This window comes from Pseudophryne corroboree, chromosome 1, assembly GCF_028390025.1.
Source record: "Pseudophryne corroboree isolate aPseCor3 chromosome 1, aPseCor3.hap2, whole genome shotgun sequence".
Classification (NCBI taxonomy): Eukaryota; Metazoa; Chordata; class Amphibia; order Anura; family Myobatrachidae; genus Pseudophryne; species Pseudophryne corroboree.
In genome coordinates, this window is record NC_086444.1 from 482,699,623 (window position 1) to 482,721,034 (window position 21,412).

At 42.9% G+C, this 21,412-nt stretch overlaps 1 long non-coding RNA gene across 1 annotated transcript in view; it reads right to left on the bottom strand.

The window, feature by feature from the left end:
• Nucleotides 1-6,242: 6,242 nt before the first annotated feature.
• Nucleotides 6,243-21,412, bottom strand: part of LOC134894795 (uncharacterized) — a 268,986-nt gene continuing 253,816 nt past the window's right edge. The window contains exon 3 of the long non-coding RNA XR_010171833.1: nt 6,243-6,322. This is a non-coding gene — a long non-coding RNA (uncharacterized LOC134894795). The remainder of the gene's footprint in view (nt 6,323-21,412) is intronic.

The following is a 21,412-nucleotide window of genomic DNA, read 5'->3' on the forward strand; positions in this document are numbered from 1 at the left end:
TGTTGGGCACATACTATACTTAATACTTTTTAACTCATAACATCTTAACCAAGGATTTACAAATGTCACGGCTGGTATATATGGCATTGTACTGAGTTTCTGTTGCACTCAGGAATTATACAAACTAAAGTAATCACATGGATGAAATTAGAAGGTTTTGAAGTGAATTAGAGTCTGGAAACAACAGTATGTCCACTAACCTTTCCATTGTGGCATAAACCATGAAGTGATGTTGTTTCTGTATAATGTCTGTAGCCTCAGTTACTAGATATCTGAGACGCATAAGGAGGCATAAATGACCAGTCAACCAGCTTCTAAAGGTGGGTACACACTATTAGATATATTCGCAGATCAATTGATCTGCAGATATATCTATGTACGGATCGGGCAGTGTGCTGTGCATACACACAGCCCGATCCGTCGGGGGACTGACGTCATGAACTGGGCGGGCGGGCGCTCGCGCCCAGTTCACCTGTCAATCACCGCCGGCCGCCGCAGCATGTGTACGGGCGGTCGGACGACCGCCCCGTACACACACAGCGACGCGCCAATATATCGTTAGATATATTGGCTGTCGGCTGTGCTGCGCGGCCGACGCGATACGTCTGTGAACGACGGAGTTCACAGACGTATCGCCCGTACACACTGGCCGACGGTCCCGCGATGTATCGGCCGTTCAAGAGAACGGCCGATACATCGACCAGTGTTTACGGGCCTTAACTGTCATTTTTCTAACACAGCCTGTGACATGGAAGTAAGGAAGCTGATTGGCTGGTACTTTATCTCTCCTTATGCATCTCAGACTTACCTCTTGTTAACGCTTAATACATGTGGGCCTATATATGTTGCATCTATCAGAAATGATTCCACTGAAGCAAGCAACATGTTTTACACACAGATCTAGTCCATCTATTAAATACGGTTTCTTGTGTTCTGTAAATAATGATATCTGGTTTTCTATTCATTGGTTGCTTGTATCAGCTCACTAGTTGCGACACTAACCTTCCCTTGCCCCCCAACCTATCCCTAACCCTCCCTTGTGGGTGCCTAACCCTAACCCTCCCTTCACCGCTGCCTAAACCTAACCCTCCCCGCTTGGTGCCTAATCCTAACCTCCCCTTCTAAGTGCCTAAACCTAACCCTCCCTCCCCGTTACCTAACCCTAACCTTTCTGTTCCTACACCCTAACCCCCTTCTCCTGCCTAAACCTATCCCCCTCCCCCGCGAGGCAGGATGCGAGCGGAAGATCGGGATTCCTGGTGTCTGTATTTTGACGCCGGGATTCCCCCCTTGCAGGCATACATACGTCAAGATTGTGGCCACAAGTCGGGATTCCGGCATCAGTAATTTGATCGCCGGGCTCCCGTCCGGCGGTATTGTGACTGCTTCCCATCAGGAGACATCATTAGGTTATCATGTAGAATTCACATCCTCTGTCAGCATTTATGTGCCCAGTATTATTATTATTATTATTTATTTATTACCAGTTATTTATTTATATAGCGCAAACATATTCCGCAGCAGAGAACATTTGGCCATTCACATTCACACTAGGGTTCGTTGTTGTTGGGAGCCTATTAACCTACCGCTATATATATATTAGGATTGTGGGTGGAAACTGGAGTACTCTGAGGAAAGAATATACAAACTCCATACAATTAGAGCTATGGTGGGAATCAAACCCATAAAGCCATGGTGGGACCCATTACCTCAGTGCTGTGAAGCAGTAATGCTATCCATTACACCAACCATGCTGCCCTAATATAGGTATAAACGCAGCAACTGCAGGGCTGAATAGAACTTCCACTCCTTGTGGGCATTCCTGGCAGGTAGGTGGCAGTGTAGTGGGTTCAATTTTTAAATGAATTAAACTTTTAGTTGTAGAACTACAGTTCCCAATAAGCTATGCCGCACATTGACTGTCTGTGCATGTTGGTGCATTTGGTCTATATGGGGTCAAAACTGACCAGGCTGAGAGACCCCATGATTGGGGTGCATCTGTTATAACAGTACTAGCCTAGTAAATAGCTTGGTAGCTTCTCTTGTAGGGATTGCAATACTTGCTGTCCACTTACATAAGCGGTAACCAGCCCAGACAATAGCACTGGCACTGTATAGTACACGTCATTTGAGTTATTTTTGTATAAACTAAGGATACAAGTTAATGATCATTATCAGCAGCATATTCTATATTTTTCCATCAGTCTCACAGAAGCCACAAGAGCTATGCCTCCATATGCAGGGGTCATGTGCACTTTCCTAGTGTGACACGTGCTTGCACGCCTCTTACCCTCATGTGCACTGTAAAACAAAACAACCAACTTTCAATCAAGCCCAACATTATGGCAAACATAAATAGCGTCCTGGAAATTGTTATCTGTCACCATACAGAGGTTACTGTAAAGCTAAAAATGTCACTTACACAGCTTTCTTCTTATTTTAGTATGGTAACCCTAGAGAGGGACTCTAGGTGCCTGTAACGCTCCCTGTACTTTCTTATATATCCAGTTATCATGGCTAGATGTAGTATATAAGGTCAGCACACAGCAAACCCAATAGCAAAGTTTCACTGGGAATAATAGTTAAATGCTGGCAAGTGTGTATTAATATATTCTATAGCCTTAGACACAGACCTGAGCCCTTAAACCTCCCATTGAGATGTTTTGTGGTCTTATATATATATACAACTTTCCACTCTCCATTTCCTCAGCTGTCCCATTAATATGATGAAGCTGACCACAGAATTACACGTTATAAATGTAGGCTTTAAACCACATACAGAGAGGCAATCGGCTGCAATGACTCTGATTTCAACACTGATCCTGATTACTGGTAGCATTTAATCGCCACTTCCCTTGATTTCTGAATGCTTCCCAACCTATCATTACACATTCAAAGCAAGCTTCCTTGCAAAGTGTTATTTACGTTATGGGGGAGCAATGTTATGCAAATTTGTAATGACGTACAGCTGCCAGATAATCACAATGTAAGCATGTTTCTTACTAAATTCAATGTGCAGCATAATGGCTCATCAGACAATATTTCAATGAATACTGTATATGTATATTTATAAACACATATATATTGAAGCACTTTGCTTGTCATTTTTTGCGCCAGCTGTTTGTGTGAAACGTCTGCTTGAATAGAGCACACCTGGAAATCAGAAATATTTGTCTCTGTATACAATATATTACATAGATCTTAAATTACTTACATTTTTCTTCCACTGTCAGTAAGAATTAAATACAAAGCAATGAAAACACATTGGACAGTTCAAAACAATTATAAAAGCATAAGACAGTGTTGTTCTGTAAGTTGAGTTTGTAAGTGGTGGCTGCCTGTATTGCATACTGATGGATACATAATACCTAGGTTGGACTGCAATATTTAATGTTACAGTATGAGCAGGGATGCATTCCCTGGGGAATAAAAACTAAAATAAATTAAAAAAGAGGGCACCACATTTTGGGAATGATTAACAGTTCTACACAACATGAGTGTAATATTTTTTAAAAATAAAATAAAAGTCACACAAGTAAAACTAGCATATTTCCACGCATATGCAGAGATGAAGGTTAGTTCTGGTGAGGGAGAGTAATATCGGCTTTTCACCAGGTGCAAGTCACAGACATTTACTTACATACCAGTTGTGTCCATGTTTTAAACCATTGTTTTATGGGGATCCGGACTGAAAGTCGACAGTAACTAGGTCGACAATGTCTAGGTCGACCACTATTGGTCGACAGTAACTAGGTCGACAGGGTGTCTAGGTCGACAGGGTCTTTAGGTCGACACGTTCTAGGTCGACAGGTCAAAAGGTCGACATGAGTTTTTCACAATTTTCTTCTTTTTTTGAACCTTTTCATACTTAACGATCCACATGGACTACGATTGGAACGGTAATCTGTGCCGAGCGAAGCGGTAGCGGAGCGAAGGCACCATGCCCGAAGCATGGCGAGCGAAGCGAGCCATGCGAGGGGACGCGGTGCACTAATTGGGGTTCCCGGTCACTCTACGAAGAAAACGACACCAAAATAACATTAAAAACTCATGTCGACCTTTTGACCTGTCGACCTAGAACATGTCGACCTAAAGACCCTGTCGACCTAGACACCCTGTCGACCTAGTTACTGTCGACCAATAGTGGTCGACCTAGACATTGTCGACCTAGTTACTGTCGACTTTCAATACCACACCCGTTTTATGTGCACCAAACACATTCACTATTAGGAATTAATGAAACTACAATAACCTCCCTAATACAGCAGAAAGAACTCCCTAGGCTCGGGCATGCATTAGTGGAGTGTTTGCAAGCAGACAATCTCAGGAAATTCAATAGTGCCGGTGACCGTCATAATCAGCTGCTATTTCCACCTAGCCCTGACCACCCACAAATGATATAGCTCCTAATCACGTAAGCCTGGTTTGCAGGGGCATAACTAGACCTATATGAGCCCCATAACAATATTTTTATGGCCCCCCTCCCCGCCATGCACTACTCAGTGAGGGGTGGGCACTCACCTCCTATTCCCTGTGGAAGACTTTAACTTTCCTAGCCATGTGCTGTTGCAGGCACATCTCCTATCCCAAATAAAACGGAATTCATATTAGGGGGGTATTAAGTAGCAGTCGCTACTGAGATGTGATTGCTTCTCCCGCTTTCCCCCACAGTGCACGTGCACAGGACCCGTACAGCACGTGCATTTCAGTTATGCGTACGCCTCTGTCTGATTGTTCGCGGGGTGGCGACACGCCATTGCGGGGACAGTGACATGGCGTTGGGAGAGCATGGCGTGGGAAACTACCCCTCCCCTGGCCCAAACACCTACAGCTATTCTTACGGTCGGGATGCCATCTGTCGGCATTCTGGCAGTGATCTCCTGACCCTGTCGGGATTTTGGCGTCGGCATTCTGGTGAATGTTGGGATTCCAGCGTCTGTGTTCCATGTTGGGATTCCAGCGTCTGTATTCCGACTGCCAGGATCCCAACAGCCGGTATCTTACCCGCATCCCCTTATAAACACCTGGGGCTAACACGAATAGCCTGCGAGAAGCAGGGAGTGCAGGATTTCGTGCAAGTCTGGGCAGATTTTTAAAGTGGCAAAACCAACCTTTCTCTTTCAATTTTTCTCAAGAAATAGACAAAAGAAAAACCTCCATTGGATAATAATGTAATCACTGCCCCACTAGCGGTATGTAGTTAGCAGACCGCTCATTGAGATCGTGGCTGTCATAATACTGATGCCGGGCTCCTGATGAGGGCACCGTACCGCCGATAGTATACCGTAGAGGTAGGTGATTTCCCCTCTATTGGTGTCCACGACACCCACAGAGGAAGAATAGACATTGTGGTATGCGTTGCTCGCAACCGAGCCAGCAGTGTGGTGAGCACAGCGAGCCCACAAGGGGCTTTGTTGTGCTCACCCCCTGCCGGCATTCTACCGCTCAGGATGCCGATGTTGGGATACTGATAAACGGCATCCCGGGCAGCGGTGTATCATACCGAACCCCAGCTAACATGTGATGTAATCAGCCCCTGCTTACATGCGAACGCTCTGCTCAGCAGCGATGCATTCACATGTTAAGGATAGCCCTCAGCCTGCGCAGCCTGTGATATGTTACGTCAAGCAGCTGCCGTGGCCTGCCCCACTACCCCCCAACGCCACCCCAAAAACATTGCATCAATGCCCCCTCCCATCCTGCAAACGCCTCTATCTGTCGATCAGGCAGAGGCATTCGCATATGTGAGATCCCGTCCCATCTCACTGTGTGCAGGCACGCACGCGCAGTGTGGCTTCTTCGCATGCGCACACTCTCCAGAAGGGCTTCAGCATGCAAACGCGTTCTATGCTGAATTAGGACCTCAGTGTGGTGCAGTGCAATTTGGTGCACGAGGTGGGATGGGCCCTACAGCAGCCGCACCCCCTGCACCTACTATAGCTTCGCCTATGCTGGCGTGCATCCCTGTGCAAGTCCATTAATGCACTTTTGCTGAGCTTGGTACTCATCAACAAAAATTTAGGCAAGGGCTGGGATGGAGTTTAAGTTGATTTATGAAGTGTGGATCCCTATTATTTGTGAGTGTGTCATAGGGATATGGTTACGGTGAATAATGCCAGTCCAGAGTATGCAGGTTTGTGTTAACCAATCATCATGTTTAATAGAAGATTGCTGTAGGAAAAATACCTCCAATATCAGGGTACTAGGTATAGCATCAGCCAATAAAATGTAAAAACTCTTACCAGCTCTTGCCAGGAAGCTGGCTGGTTAGAGAGGCTACATTCCACATCCATGAATGCTAAACATTGTCCAGGCTCCATTGCTAGGATAGAACAAAGAAAAAAATGCCATAAAGAGATATTCTAGTATGATGATTTGTTTAAAGACACTGTGAAATATCTGCACAATACATAAAAATCAGTCTAGGATATTCAAAAATCTACCTAATAGTGGTCCTAATTCAGATTAGTAAATTTATCAGATGGTTTACTACTCATCCAATGGTGGGTGATCCATGCATGCACATGACCCATTCTGCGCATGTGCAGAATGGGTCATGTGATCACGCTCTCAGTGCTCGGACAACTGCAGCAATGCTAAAACTGAAAATCTGGAATCAGACCTAATGTTTCTAATACAAATTCTAAGCATTGTTTAACAATGCACACAAATCTCTTCCTTTGTGCGTGTGACCAATGCATATAATGTATCTCTTTATTAACCTTGTACTTGTTATTATAACTTGGTAAAGCATGTAGTGTGCTGCTGCAGCCGCTCCTGATTGGCTGCTGGCATGTGAGCTGCGATTGGCTGCCAGTCCATAAGCTGTGATTGTCTGGTGGCTGGCGTCAGATTCGACATGTCGCTGCTGTATCTCTATAGCTGGTTGCCAGGATGCAATCTCTGCCCTGGAATGGGACTGAAGTCCTGGCTGTCCCCCCTTGATGGTTGCCCTGTCCATCGCTAACAGCACCCATTGCAAAAGAGCTAGAGCTGGCCACTGATAGCCAGTTGAACATCAAAGGACCAATACAAACCGAAAGTGGGGTTGATGAAGATGCCAGAAGCTCTGTGGCAGCAGTGTGCCATGCAGTAGAGCTAACACCAGTCACTGCTCCTCGGGTAAAGGCTACAGGAAGCCCTGAGGTGGTGGGAGTTGTCCCACCTCCAGCAATGACAACACGTTGGGCTTGGCTTAAACAAGGCTTGGTTCAGGACTGGTGAACCATCCTAGATCACCAGGGTTCGGGCACTAGGCCCTTTGGTATGTTTAGGTGTTGTGCCTGTGGCACCATATGGGCAATACACCAGAGCACATTAGGCCCAGAAAAGATAAATATTAACCCCATGTTAAGTTGGCAATAGGACCCATAGGTACTGGTTTTGAGCCCTGTTAGGTGGCCATAGGCAGAGGAAATTTTTTCACCTGTACACATCACATCTTCCTTCTCGGTACTTTTCTGCAGTGGTTCTCACACTCAGTCCTCAGGACCCCACACTGTTCATGTTTTGCAGGTCACCTAACAGAAACACAGGTGTATAGATGGAGTCACGCTAATAATGGCTCTGTCTGTGCCACAGTGCACCCGCCTATCACAGGGTCTGGGACGCGCATGTGTGTGAGCCGCGCACGTGCCCCATTCACTGCAATGGAAGCATCTCTGTGCACTCCGGTAGTGTGGCTATGCGCCGGATTGCCTAGCCACATCGGGAGTGCACGTTTGCAATGGAGCCACCTTAGATGAGCACGGCTCCATCAGTATTTATTACTCACTGACACATTGTAAAACATCCATATGTGGAGCTAATTATTTTACTTGTGAGACTGAGTACTGAGTTTGAGAACCTGTGCTTTAGTGTAATTCAGGACATAAAAAGCTCAGTCCCCATTGCACAACATTATACATATTATATACAGGTTAAGTATCCCATATCCAAATATTCCGAAATATGGAATATTCCAAAATACAGAATTTTTTGAGTGAGACTGAGATAGTTAAACCTTTGTTTTCTGATGGCTGAATGTATACAGACTTTGAAAGTTATGAAAAATATTGTATTAAATGACCTTCAGGCTGTGTGTATAAGGTGTATATGAAACATAAATGCATTCTGTGCTTAGACTTGGGACCCATTGCAATGATATCTCATTATGGTATGCAATTATTCCAAAATACGGAAAAATCCAATATCCACAATACTTCTGGTCCCAAGCATTTTGGATATGGGATACTCAACCTGTACTAAGAAGATTAGAAAACATAGAACACTAGCAAGATTTACTTAATAGTTGCATGTATTTCTTTCACTTTTTTAATCACAGGTGGTGATGCATATGAATACTGAATAGTAACTTTATTTATTTTTAACTGTTCCTTATTTAATTTTACAGCATGACAGCTAAGATAATAGGAGAGCATATGTTTTTTAGTACAGCATACAATAAGGCAATTGGAAAATGCACCCAGTTTTTCTTTTCTTCGTCTTTTTTTTAATGTTTTTTATAGAAAGCTCTGTTGTACTATAAATATATTTTTTTGCATACAATGCTATTAAAATACTAATTTATATACTTTATCAACCATTTTGCATTAAATGTAGATTCAATTTACAAGTTACACATGAAAGTTCTTATTGTTTGCTGCCATGATGATCAGGTGAATCAGAAAGACAAGGTCATGATTTTTTTCTTTTTTGTTTCCACCCTGTTCACGATTTGGAAGAATTAAGTTGTTTTTCACATTCTATAATCTGGCTGGAATGAACCCATGTAAGTCTTTATCTGGCTCATATCCTTGTGTTGGCTGGGATCACTAATGGAAGTGATTAAGTAATAACATAATTTGGAAAGATATGGAGCCGGTGAATTCTAGCAAAAGAGATTTGACTGTCTGATTTAGTTGCCTTGGGTTCTCACACATCTACACATACTGTACATTGGGGGTAATTCCAAGTTGATCGCAGCAGGATTTTTGATAGCAATTGGGCAAAACCATGTGCACTGCAGGGGAGGCAGATATAATGTGTAGAGAGAGTAAGATTTGGGTGGGTTATTTTGTTTCTGTGCAGGGTAAATACTGGCTGCTTTATTTTTACACTGCAAATTAGATTGCAGATTGAACACACCCTACCCAAATCTAACTCTCTCTGCACATGTTATATCTGCCTGCCCTGCAGTGCACATGGTTTTGCCCAATTGCTATCAAAAATCCTGCTGCGATCAACTTGGAATTACCCCCATTGTGTTCTCAGCTTTGTCATGGAATAACACGCATTTCAAAAGAATAGGACAAGATTCTGCAATAGCAATATTACATACATCATGTGTATATCTTTGTGTATTTTTTACTTGCAGATGTTGATGTGACTCATGTCATAATGCACAGTATTTATTATTATTTCTTTATTAGCAGTTTCTTATATAGCACAGCAAATTCCGTTGCACTTTATAATTAGAACAACAGTTATAGAACAAAACTGAGCAAAGACAGACATAGAGTTAGGAAGGCCCTACTCACAAGCTTACAATCTATAGGGGAATAGGCATTGATACACAAGGATAGAGGCTACCTATTGCATAATGGTACACCAGATTGCTAGGTTTTTGATGGGTTGTATGATATGATCACCCAGCAATGTTGGAAGACAAAATATGTGCGGTTATGTGGACTGTACAGAGACGATGTAATTAGATAGGGAAGCATTCAAGGTTATGTGGGTGGGTCTGGAATTTGAGAGGCTTGTCTAAAGAGGTGAGTTTTCAGGGAACGTTTAAAGGTTTGGAGACTAGAGGTGAGTCTTATTGTGCATGGGAGGGCATTCCACAGAGTGGGTGAAGCCCGGATAAAGTCCTGTAATTTTGAGTGGGAACAAGTAATACATGTGGATGAGAGACACAGATCTTGTGCAGAGTGGAGAGGTCTGGTAGGGAGATATTTTGAGATGAGTGAGGAGATGTATGATGGTACAGTTTGGTTAATAGCCTTGTATGTAAGTAAAAGTATTTTATATATAACACGGTAGAATACCGGTAACCAATGGAGGAACTGACAGAGCGGGTCAGCAGACGAAGAACGTCTAGTGAGGAAGATTAGCCTCGTAGCTGCATTTAAAATGGATTGTAGTGGTGAGAGCCTTTGCTTGGGAACACCAGTAAGGAGACTATTACAATACTCAATGCAGGAGATGATGAGTGCATGGATTAGACTTTTAGCAGTGTGTTGTGTAAGATAAGGGCGTATTTTGGATATGTTTTTAAGGTGCATGTAACATGATTTAGAGATAGATTGAATGTGTGGAACAAAGGACAGTTCAGAGTCAAGGATGACACTTAGGCAGCGAGCTTGTGGGGTAGGGTGGATAGTCGCATTGTCAACGGTTATGGAGATATCAGGTTGGTAACTACTCTTGGCTGGTGGGAAAATAATTCATTCTGTTTTGGAACTGTTGAGTTTGAGGTGGCGAAATGACATCCAAGATAAAATGGCAGACAGGCATTCAGTGACACGAGCCAATACAGATGGTGATAAATCTGGGGAGGATAGGTTGATTTGAGTATCATCAGCATACAAATGATACTGAAATCCAAAGGAGCTGATTAGTTTACCAAGAAATGAGGTATAGATTGAGAAAAGCAGAGGACCTAAGACTGAGCCTTGTGATACTCCAACTGATAGAGGTAGAGAAGAAGAGGTAGAATCAGAGAAGTGAACACTGAAAGAGCGATCAGATAGGTAGGATGAGAACCAAGTAAGGGCTGTGTCCTGAAGACCTAGGGATTGTAGTGTTTGTATGAGAAGAGAGTGGTCAGCAGTGTCAAAAGCAGCAGAGAGATCTATAAGAATAAGAAGTGTGTAATGGCCTTTCGATCTAGCAGTGACCAGATCATTCACTACTTTGGTCAGTGCCGTCTCTGTGGAGTGTTGGGCATGAAAGCCTGACTGAAGTGGGTCCAATAAGTTGTGGGAGTTTAGAGAGTGTGTAAGGCGAGTGTAGGCAAGTCTCTCAATTAGCTTGGAGAGACATGGGAGCTGAGAAATGGGACGGTAGTTGGAGAGAGTGTTTGGGTCAGAATTGTGTTTTTTCAGAATGGGAGTAATCACTGCATGCTTAAGGAAAGATACCAGTAGAGCGAGAGAGAGAGAGAGAGATTACATATTTTAGTTAAGGTTGGGATAAGCACAGGAGACAAAGTTTTACTGACTTGTGAGGGTATAGGATCAAGAGGAGAGATAGAGTAGGAGGATGAAAAAAGTGTTGATACTTCATCTTCACTTGTGGGATCAAATGAAGAGAAAGTGCCAGAGGGTTCAGGTAGGGAATTGAGCAGGTCACTGGCTGAGTTAGAGCATACCATTTCATCTAGGATTTTATCAATCTTATCCTTGAAGTAGGAAGCAAGTTCTTGTGCACAGATAGTAGCTAGTGGGGAAGGTGAGGGAGGATAACGAACTGATTTAAATGTATTAAAAAGTCGCTTGGGGTTGGTGGCATGAGAATAGATGAGAGATTGGAAATATGTTTGGCAGTGTCCAGGGCCTGACGATAGGAGTGGTAGGTGGTCTTATATGTGAGAAAGTCACTTGGATTCTGAGATTTACGCCACTGATGTTCTACTTTACGTGACAGTTTTTGTAGGTGTCTTGTTGAGTTAGAGTGCCACGGTTCGCATCCAAGCCTACGTGGAGTGTGATGGGTAGCTGGAGCCACTTCATCAAGGGCACGCTCTAGAGTCTGGTGCAGGTGGGACAGCAGTCTCAGGTGTGGTAAATGTAGAAATTGGTAAGAGCAGTTGTTGCACAGAAGTGGAAAGTTGTTGAAAATTTATATTGTTAGTATTTCTGCGGGTTAGAGGAGGCTTGCTTGTTTTTAGTGACACAGAGTTTAGAGTAATGGAAGAGATTGACAAGGTGATCAGGTTGTGATCAGAGAGGGAAAGGAGTGTTAATGAATTCAGAAACTGAGCAGAGCCTGGTGAACACAAGATCAAGGCAGTGGCCCACCTGGTGAGTAGAGGAGTCAGACCATTGGGTGAGGCCAAGAGTGGAGGTTAGAGAGAGGAGTTTGGAGTCATGAATAGATTGTGGACTGTCAAGAGCTACAGTATATTGAAATCACCCATATTGATGGTGGAGATGTCAGAGGATAAGAGGTGTGGGAGCCAGGCAGAAAAATCTTCTAGAAATTGTTGTTTGTGTTGCCCAGGAGGGCGATAGATAGCTGCAACACGCAAGGAGAAAAGTGTGAAAATCCTGATAGAGTGAACTTCAAATGATGTGAATGCGAGTGATGGAACCTGAGGTGGAACTGTGTATGTAAAAAATTGGGACAGTAATATTCCAACCCCACCACCGTCACTACTGTATTACCAGGCCTGTATGTGTGTGTGAAGTGGAAACCACCGTGTGACAGAACTGAAGGGAGGCTGTGTCTGATTGTGTGAGCCATGTTTCTGTTATATCCAGCAGATTAAAGTTATGAGATATGAAGAGGTAATGGATGGATGTTAATTCGTTACAAACAGTGTGCATTCAGTAATGCACATTTTAGTGGCTTGGAAGGGTATGGGAGACATGTGATATTTATGAGGTTAGATGGATTTCTATGTTGTTTTGAGACAGCTGAGTGTGAGTGGAACTGGTGGTTGGGGCCTGGATTTTGTGATATGTCACCAGTTAATAAAAGCAGAACAGTGAGATAAATATTGGTGAGTGTTTGTGAGTGTTTATTATGGTGGACAATTGTGGATGTCAAAGTACTTGCAGAGAAGTAAGTATAAAGCTCATGAGTGTTTAGAAGAGGGGAGTGGAGAATAGAAGCTGTAATGTGCACAGAGGGGTGAGTTTTAGAGTGAGCGTAGAATGTGTTACATTTGGTGAGAATTCCATGAAGTGAAATAAGAAATAGTAGTATGGTGAACATGCTGTGGTAGTTTGTGAGTTAATTTTAGGTTAAGTGGTGTAGGAATAAGTTGTTTAAATTAAAGTTACCTTTCCTTGATGTTGCTCAATGTTTGTTCAACTTTTTTTTAACTGTTCCGATAGCTCACTTAGTTAATTCCACGCAAGCTGCACCCCCAGCAAACTGACCCCTTGACTGAATCTGTATAAAAATCACAAATACCTATTGTATACTGTACCTCTTTGGCTGAGCCACGTCTCTGACAGTAACCTCCTTATGTCTGACTATCACCGTTGCGCACTTAACTTTTCCAAGTCAGATAAATGGATCAGTAAATCATGTGATTATTGTGTACTTCCTGTTGCATGGCTTAATAAGTAAGGTTTGCCAGTGAAAATGGAAAGCATGCACTGGGAAAGGATAGGACTTGTGTCTGTGAACAACGTCATACACAAACATATTGTGTTGGCCCTGCAGCACAGCCTATGCCTGATATATTTGCAGATATACTGGTATGTATGATGGTGTGAACGGGTCGTCCACCAACTGCCCATACACTTGCTGCAGGGACCCCTGGTGAATGACATCTCAACTGGGCAGGCACACTTAAATGCCCGTGCAGTTGTAATGTCAGGCACAACACATCGGACAGATGGTTGGTAAGTGTATATGCACTTACTCATCGTTAGCTAGGTCGACGGGTCAGCCAGGTGTGTACCCAGTCTAAGACGAAACATTGAGTAATGATTAGTAATACAGGTTGAGTATCCCATATCCAAATATTCCGAAATACGGAATATTCCGAAATACAGTCTTTTTTGAGTGAGAGTGAGAGTGAGACAATTAAACTTTTGTTTTTTGATGGCTCAATGTACACAAACTTTGTTTAACACACAAAGTTTTTAAAAATATTGTATAAAATGACCTTCAGGCTGTCTGTATAAGGTGAATATGAAACATAAATAAATTGTGTGAACACTGAATGTAGACACTTTGTTTAATGCACAGTTATAAAAAATATTGGCTAAAATTACCTTCAGGCTGTGTGTATAAGGTGTATATGTAACATAAATGCATTCTGTGCTTAGATTTAGGTCCCATCACCATGACATCTCATTACGGTATGCAATTATTCCAAAATACGGAAAAATCCCATATCCAAAATACCTCTGGTCCCAAGCATTTTGGATAAAAGTGGGTACACACTAACAGATATATCTGCAGATCAATTGATCTGCAGATATATCTATGGACGGATCGAGCAGTGTGTTCAGCATACACACTGCCCGATCCGTCGTGGACTGACGTCATGAACTGGGCGGGCGTGTACACACGCCCGCCCAGTTCACCTGTCAATCACCGCCGGCCGCCGCAGCATGTGTACGGTAGATATATTGGCCGTCGGCTGTGCTGCGCGGCCGATGCGATACGTCTGTGAACGACGGAGTTCACAGACGTATCGGCCGTACACACTGGCCGACGGTCCCGCGATATATCGGCCGTATCCAGTGTGTACGGGCCTTTAGGGATACTCAACCTGTATTGACACATTTGTCAACAAATTATTTTTTTTTTGTGCACATTTTTTATTGGTATTATATTTTTTTTGTTCATTGTATAACAACTTTTATTTATCTAAATAAGCGTATTCCGATGAGATTTACAATTAGGATCAAAACAGTAATACAACTAGTCTATGTAATAAAGAGATAAGAGGATTCTACTCGCAGGCTTACAATCTATAGGGAAATAGGCATTTGATACATGAGTATAAGTGCTATATATTGCAAACTATCCAGATTGCAGAGGTTCTTGGCGGGCTACAGTACATGATGCATCCATACAGTAATGCTGAACTGTAGACAGTGGGATGTGTGAATGTAAAAAGAGTACATACTTATAAGTTATGCGTGGACTGCACAGCATGGATGTAATTAGAATAGCTTATGAACAATATTAGATTTGTTTTTTGAGTAATTACTGTACTTGGCTAAATAAAAATAAATAAATAAAAACAACATGTTAGATATTTTAGTGCACATTAGATTGCAGTCATTGATATAACATTTCAATGTGTTAGCTAAAGTAGATCACATCATTAAAGCATCTTTCAAAGTACAGTATGTAAAAAGAGAGTACAGTATTTTACCTCAGAGGTCTTCTGTCAGTACCATGGACAGTGCACGGAATATGGAAGTTGTGTTTTTTTCCCTGGGAGTCATTGCCTTCCATTCTACACTATGGGGCTAATACAGAGTCAGCCCTACACCAATTTGTGTAGAATATCTTGTAAGAGCTCTCTTTGTGCATGCTTAGAAAACAGGCACACTCATATGAACCTATGCAGATTTCTGTAGTGCTGGTACTTGCACCCAAATACCCCTGGATAGGCAGAATGTGGGAGGGGGGCATTCTAGCATTGGGCAGAAAGGCTGTAAGAATGCATGCATAATGGCAAGAGATATATACAGTATATCTTATTTGCTGGGGTCGGGGTCAAGTTCAAATGTAGTGATGATGAAGAGGACGGTCATACTAGAAAAACGAAGAGAACGGTCGTACTAGAAAAACGTTTCTATTTGGCCGATTATGAATGCACCAATGCTTGTTTTATTGCTCAGACATATGTTGTGCTTTTGTGTGTGTTCTAATTATTTTATGTTTGTCTTTGTTGTTAAATGATAGACAAAAGAATGTCATCGTGTATTTAGCGTTGACGCTAGATAGAAATTACATGCCTATGCCCATTATTTTGTCTCGGACAAATAGCTGGTTGTTAAAGTAGCAAAAAAAATAAGAGTAAAATACAAAAGTAAATGACATTAGTTTAATGAACAGTACTGACAGTACATAGATACTAAGCATAGTCCTGTACAATTACAGATTATTGGCCAATCACAGATCCGCAGATTGTGGCGATAGACGTAAACAGGGATTATACATTTGTTGCACTCATATTCTGTAGTACATTGTTGTACAGTATACTGTTCATAAGTATTATGAATTGAAACAATACTGCAGCAGAAAACCTTATTGAGCTTATTTTTTTAGGGCCTACTGTAGATGTCAGTTGTTTAACAGTAGCTGTTTAATGCAGGCGCAATACAAGTTTGGAAAGATACCACAGTATTTGCCATTTGAAAATGGGTATTACATAGTAAAGTATCTTTTACACCAGCTGCGCATTAAGAGAGGAGGAGTCTTATGTGCAGTCTCTATCCGGGACCATCCCACTCTAGCCAGCAGTGCGGTAGACTCTGAGCTCTAGGAGCACTATTAGACTCCAGCTCAATGCCAGGGTCTACTGAGCATGTGCAGGTCCCTGGGGAAATGGTACTGCACACACAGCACCCATTGTTACTGCAGCCGATATTACTTTTCTAATTAACTGTTCTAGTTTACTGTTAATAAGAAACATGTTCTAAATCTTTTGCATTTTAAAATGTCAAGAGGAAGACTAACTGCAGCTATGGATGGTCACTGTAGCAATCAGGTTAAACTGGAAAAGTCTAGAGTCTGGAATACACAGAAAACCCAAAATACAGAAATGAAAGGATAATGACCAAGTACAATGTGACATCATATATAATTCCCTAGTAATAGAAATGGTTGAAAGCACAAACCAACAGACTATGTATAGGGAATTTAACATATAACGCAACATCTAACATAAGAATAGAAAGGGTGTCTACAGATCTAAATTATGGTATTCTGGAAAGCAGCACAATAGTTGCTGACATGCACAGCAGCTTACAGAAATACACTTCATGCCATATGGTAAATATTATATGAGAACATTTTCCAAGTAAATTGATCATTTAACATACAGCATGTCTTATGGAAATGTTCTATTTGTCTCGTATGTAGCCTGGTAGAACAAAATTAACTGTAGAGTCTGTCAGGTTCTACTTACTAAAATGAACTCTGAAGACGTCTGTGTGCTAACTTATATGGGCCACATTTACTAAACGGCCAGTTTTTAAAGATGCCAATTTTCTGCTGTTTTGCCGTTGGAAAACAGTAATAATATTAAATGTAATGGTTTTGCAGTCAAAATTATTTCAGTTTTAAATCCCGCCGATAGTAAACATAGCCCTTCGGGGATTGATAGGTAGCACATCTTGCAGGAATTTGCACTGCACAAGCACAGAGAGCAAACATATGTACTTGACTACTTGTAGACCTGCACATGTCTAGAACGTAGAACTCCTTACGACTGGAGAGAGGTGGGAGGGGAGTTCTCATGTAGATATTTGTTGCCACCAGGGCAGAGGTTCCCAAACGCGGTCCTGAAGGCCCCCCAATGGTCCAGGTTTTAAATGTATCCATGCTTTGCCACAGGTGACTTAATTTACACCTAAGTCAATTTGATTTAACCATCTGTGCTGAGCCATGGATATACCTAAATCCTGGACTGTTGGGGTGCCTTGAGGACCGCGTTTGGGAATGGGTATGGGTCATTGGGTCGACCCACCTTAGGTCGACACTCATTAGGTCGACCACTGAAGGTCGACATTGCCATTAGGTTAACATGCATTAGGTCGTCATGGGAGTTAGGTCGACATGTACTAGGTCGACAGGTCCAAAGGTCAACATGAGTTTTTTTTACTGTTTTTGGTGTCGTTTTTGCCGTAAAGTGACGGGGAAGCCAAATTAGTGCACCGTGTCTCCTCGCGTGGCTCGCTTCGCTCGCCATGCTTCAGGCACGGTTACCATTCCAATCGTAGTCCACGTGGATCGTTAAGTATGAAAAAATCCCCAAAATGAAAAAAATGTGAATAACTCATGTCAGCCTTTTCACCTGTCGACCTAGTACATGTCGACCTAATGCATGTTGACCTAATGGCAATGTTGACCTTCAGTGGTCGACCTAATGAGTGTCAACCTAAGTTGGGTCGACCTAACGACCGTATCCCTTGGGAACCTCTGCACTAGGGTGATAGCAATTAAAAGAATGAATTCTCACATTGGTCGAATGCAGCAAAAGCATGTTTGTGCAAATGTAAACACATGAAGACCTGTATTCACCGAAGGAAGCCATAACATTTGTGGGTGAAGGACAAGTGTAAATAAGAGTTGATAATGATGGCCATTGGCACTAGCTAACCACTTGTCTGTTTGTGAACACTCCCCTGACATTGATTGATTCTTTCATCCTTGTTTAGACACAGGTTATACTTTTGCATATGTGAGGCGGGGAGTCGTTTCTGCTGTGTGAGAGAGGTTTTGTAGTTGAATTGAACCTACAGTATTTGTTGCACATAAAATATGAGGGTTACAACATGGGCATAAGTAGGTCATAATTGTCAGTGTGTGCCTGACATAAACAGAGACATATACTACCTATTAGGGGAGTATTAAATGAGGAGGGGGCCCGTGTGCATCCTCCGTCCACGTCCCTCCCCTCCTCTTTAGCCTGCAACGCACAAGACTCTGAGCACTAGGGTCGCTTGTAGGGTGTGGGCACTAGGGTCGCTTGCAGGGTCACCTTTTGTATATTATCCCCAGATAACTAACCCTGGGGGTCATTCCGAGTTGATCGCACGGTAGCAGTGTTTTGCAGCCGTACGATCATATAGTCGCAGCCTATGGGGGAGTGTATTTTAGCATAGCGTGTATGCGATCACTTGTGTAGAGGAGCTGTGCAAAAAGTTTTTGTGCAGTTTCTGAGTAGCTCTGAACTTATTCAGCTGCTCCGATCACTTCAGCCTATCAGGTCCCGGAATTGACGTCAGACACCCGCCCTGCAAATGCCTGGACATGCCTGCGTTTTCCACGGCACTCCCAGAAAACGGTCAGTTGACACCCAGAAACGCCTTCTTCCTGTCAATCTCCTTGCGATCAGCTGTGCGAATGGATTCTTCGTTAAATCCATCGCACAGCAACGATCTGCTTTGTACCCGTACGATGGCCTGCGCATTGCGGTGTATACGCATGCAAAGTAGTGACCTAATCGCTGCGCTGCAAGAAACAGCAGCATGCGCTCAGGTCGGAATGACTCCCCTATCTTCTTTAGGCTACAGCAATGGTTCTCAAACTTTTTTCTGCCATGACAAATGGAAGAGTAACATCCACATAACATCCATTAACGCAATATTGTAAAGATATAAAAATAAACGTAAATGAATCTTGTTGTGCCCAAAGCACCCCCCCCCAGTCGACCTTTACATACCAAACACCCCTCCCCCACCATTGTCTTCAACCATTTTAGTTTACTTACATTAGGATTAATTTCCTCTTAGTCTCCTGTCCTACTGAGTCTGTGGATTCCAACTCATCTGGACCAGTGGACAGAGCGGGAAAGCACACTCTCCTCCCCTTGTTCTGCTGATTGGCCAGAGCATGTTCTGGAACAGAGGGAGAACAGGAAAGCACACTCTACTCCCCTTACTTTGCTGATTGGCTGGAGCACATCCTGGAGCAGTAAGAAGTGGGAAAGCACATTCTCCTCCCCTTACTCTGCTGATTGGCCAGAGTGTGTTTTAGAGCAGGGAAGAGCAGGAGAGCTCACTCTACCCACCTTACTCTGCTGGTTGTCTGGAGCGCATACTGCGGGACCCAGCCTCTTTTTTTTCCACCCCACTGTAATTGAGACACACCAGGGACCAACTCATGACAGACTAAAGTATTACACAGTTTGAGAAGCAGTGGGCTAGGGTTACGGTCGTTAGGTCGACACAACTTAGGTCAACCACTGAAGGTCAACAATGCCATTAGGTCGACATGGCCATTAGGTCGACATGTACTAGGTCAATAGGTCGACATGAGGTTTTTTTTTTTTTTGGATTTTCTCATACTCAACGATCCACGTGTACTACGACTGGAACGGTAATCTGTGCCGAGCGAAGCGGTAGCGGAGCGAGGCGCCTTGCCCGAAGCATGGCGAGCAAAGCGAGTCATGCAAGGGGACACGGTGCACTAATTTGGTTCCCTGTCACTTTACGGAGAAAACAACACCAAAAACAGTCAAAAAAACTCATGTCAACCTTTTGACCTGTTGACCTAGTACACGCCGACCTAACGACCATGTCAACCTAATGCATGTCGACCTAATGGCAATGTCGACCTTCAGTGGTCGACCTAATGAGTGTCGACCTAAGTTGGGTCGACCCAACGACCCATACCCGTGGGCTACAGGGCTTCAGTTTAGCCAGAGAAAATGATTTGTGTCATCCTCTGCGTAGAATGTGCCAGGGCAGAAGTTTAGCTATATCATTAGCATAGCTATCACTTTTTTGGAAACTGTTTTCTGTAACAGCTGCTCAACAGAAACACTTTGGTTGCAATAATAATTTATAGTTAATTGATAAATAGGGGTCACAGTAGGAAATGGACATAGTACGGATGGACCAGAACATGAGTTATGCACACTGAATTTTCTTCAGTCTTACTTGTGTGTGCTCCATGCTCAGAGCAACAGATCACACAACACACAGGAGAAATCTGTTTATGTGCGTTTTTACTAAGGATACAGGGCCTAATTCACAGTTGATCGCAGCAGCAATTTTGTTAGCAGTGGGGCAAAACCATGTGCACTGCAGGGGAGGCAGATATAACATGTGCAGAGAGAGTTAGATTTGGGTGGGGTGTATTCAAACTGAAATCTAAATTGCAGTGTAAAAATAAAGCAGCCAGTATTTACCCTGCACAGAAACAAAATAACCCACCCAAATCTAACTCTCTCTGCAAATGTTATATCTGCCCCCCCTGCAGTGCACATGGTTTTGCCCAATTACTAACAAACTTGCTGCTGCGATCAACTCAGAATTACCCCCACAGAATCTTAATCTTTATAGGAAACTCATTTTATTTGATAATACTGTACATATACAACAACAACAACTGTGTACGTCAGGAAGCTTAACCAGTCTTTCCTACTCTAAGCTACTGTACTCTTTCCGACAGCAAGAAGAAATATGCTTTGTAACAAGAAGAGAAAGGGGAAGAGTGGAATAAGAATAGAAATCATTTCAGAGACAAGAACTAGATGGATTGAACTGCATTCTAAGTTGTAATTGATTTGTTAAATACACATTTATGCATCACTGTAGTCATGTTGTTTTTGTATAATTTGTTTCTTTATATTGTACATATGGTCAATGGTGAATTTAATGATTATAATTTGTGATTTATGGGTGTTTTAAAACACATAAACACATTAACAAGATTAACACCATAAAGCGGAGTGTGCATGTGTGCAAAACTACTTCCTGTTTGCTCAGATCTTCCCAGTTCTGCTCGTGACAGTGGAATCAGTGGCCACAATAAATGTATCCACACTTCTCTTGGTAGCGAGTGCTTTCATTGTTGTCGTCATCATCGTCATCATAAGCGATTAGACCTTCATTCATGCATATCAATTCTGACTGCAGCCATCAGTTGTGTGGTGAGGGGGTAGAGGCACACATGTGGAGAGGAGGCAAAGGCATGGAGAGAAGGGTCATAGGCAGTGGCAGATTTTTCCTATGGGCTCCAGGACTGCAGTTCTCCCAGTAAAATCCGCCACCTCCAC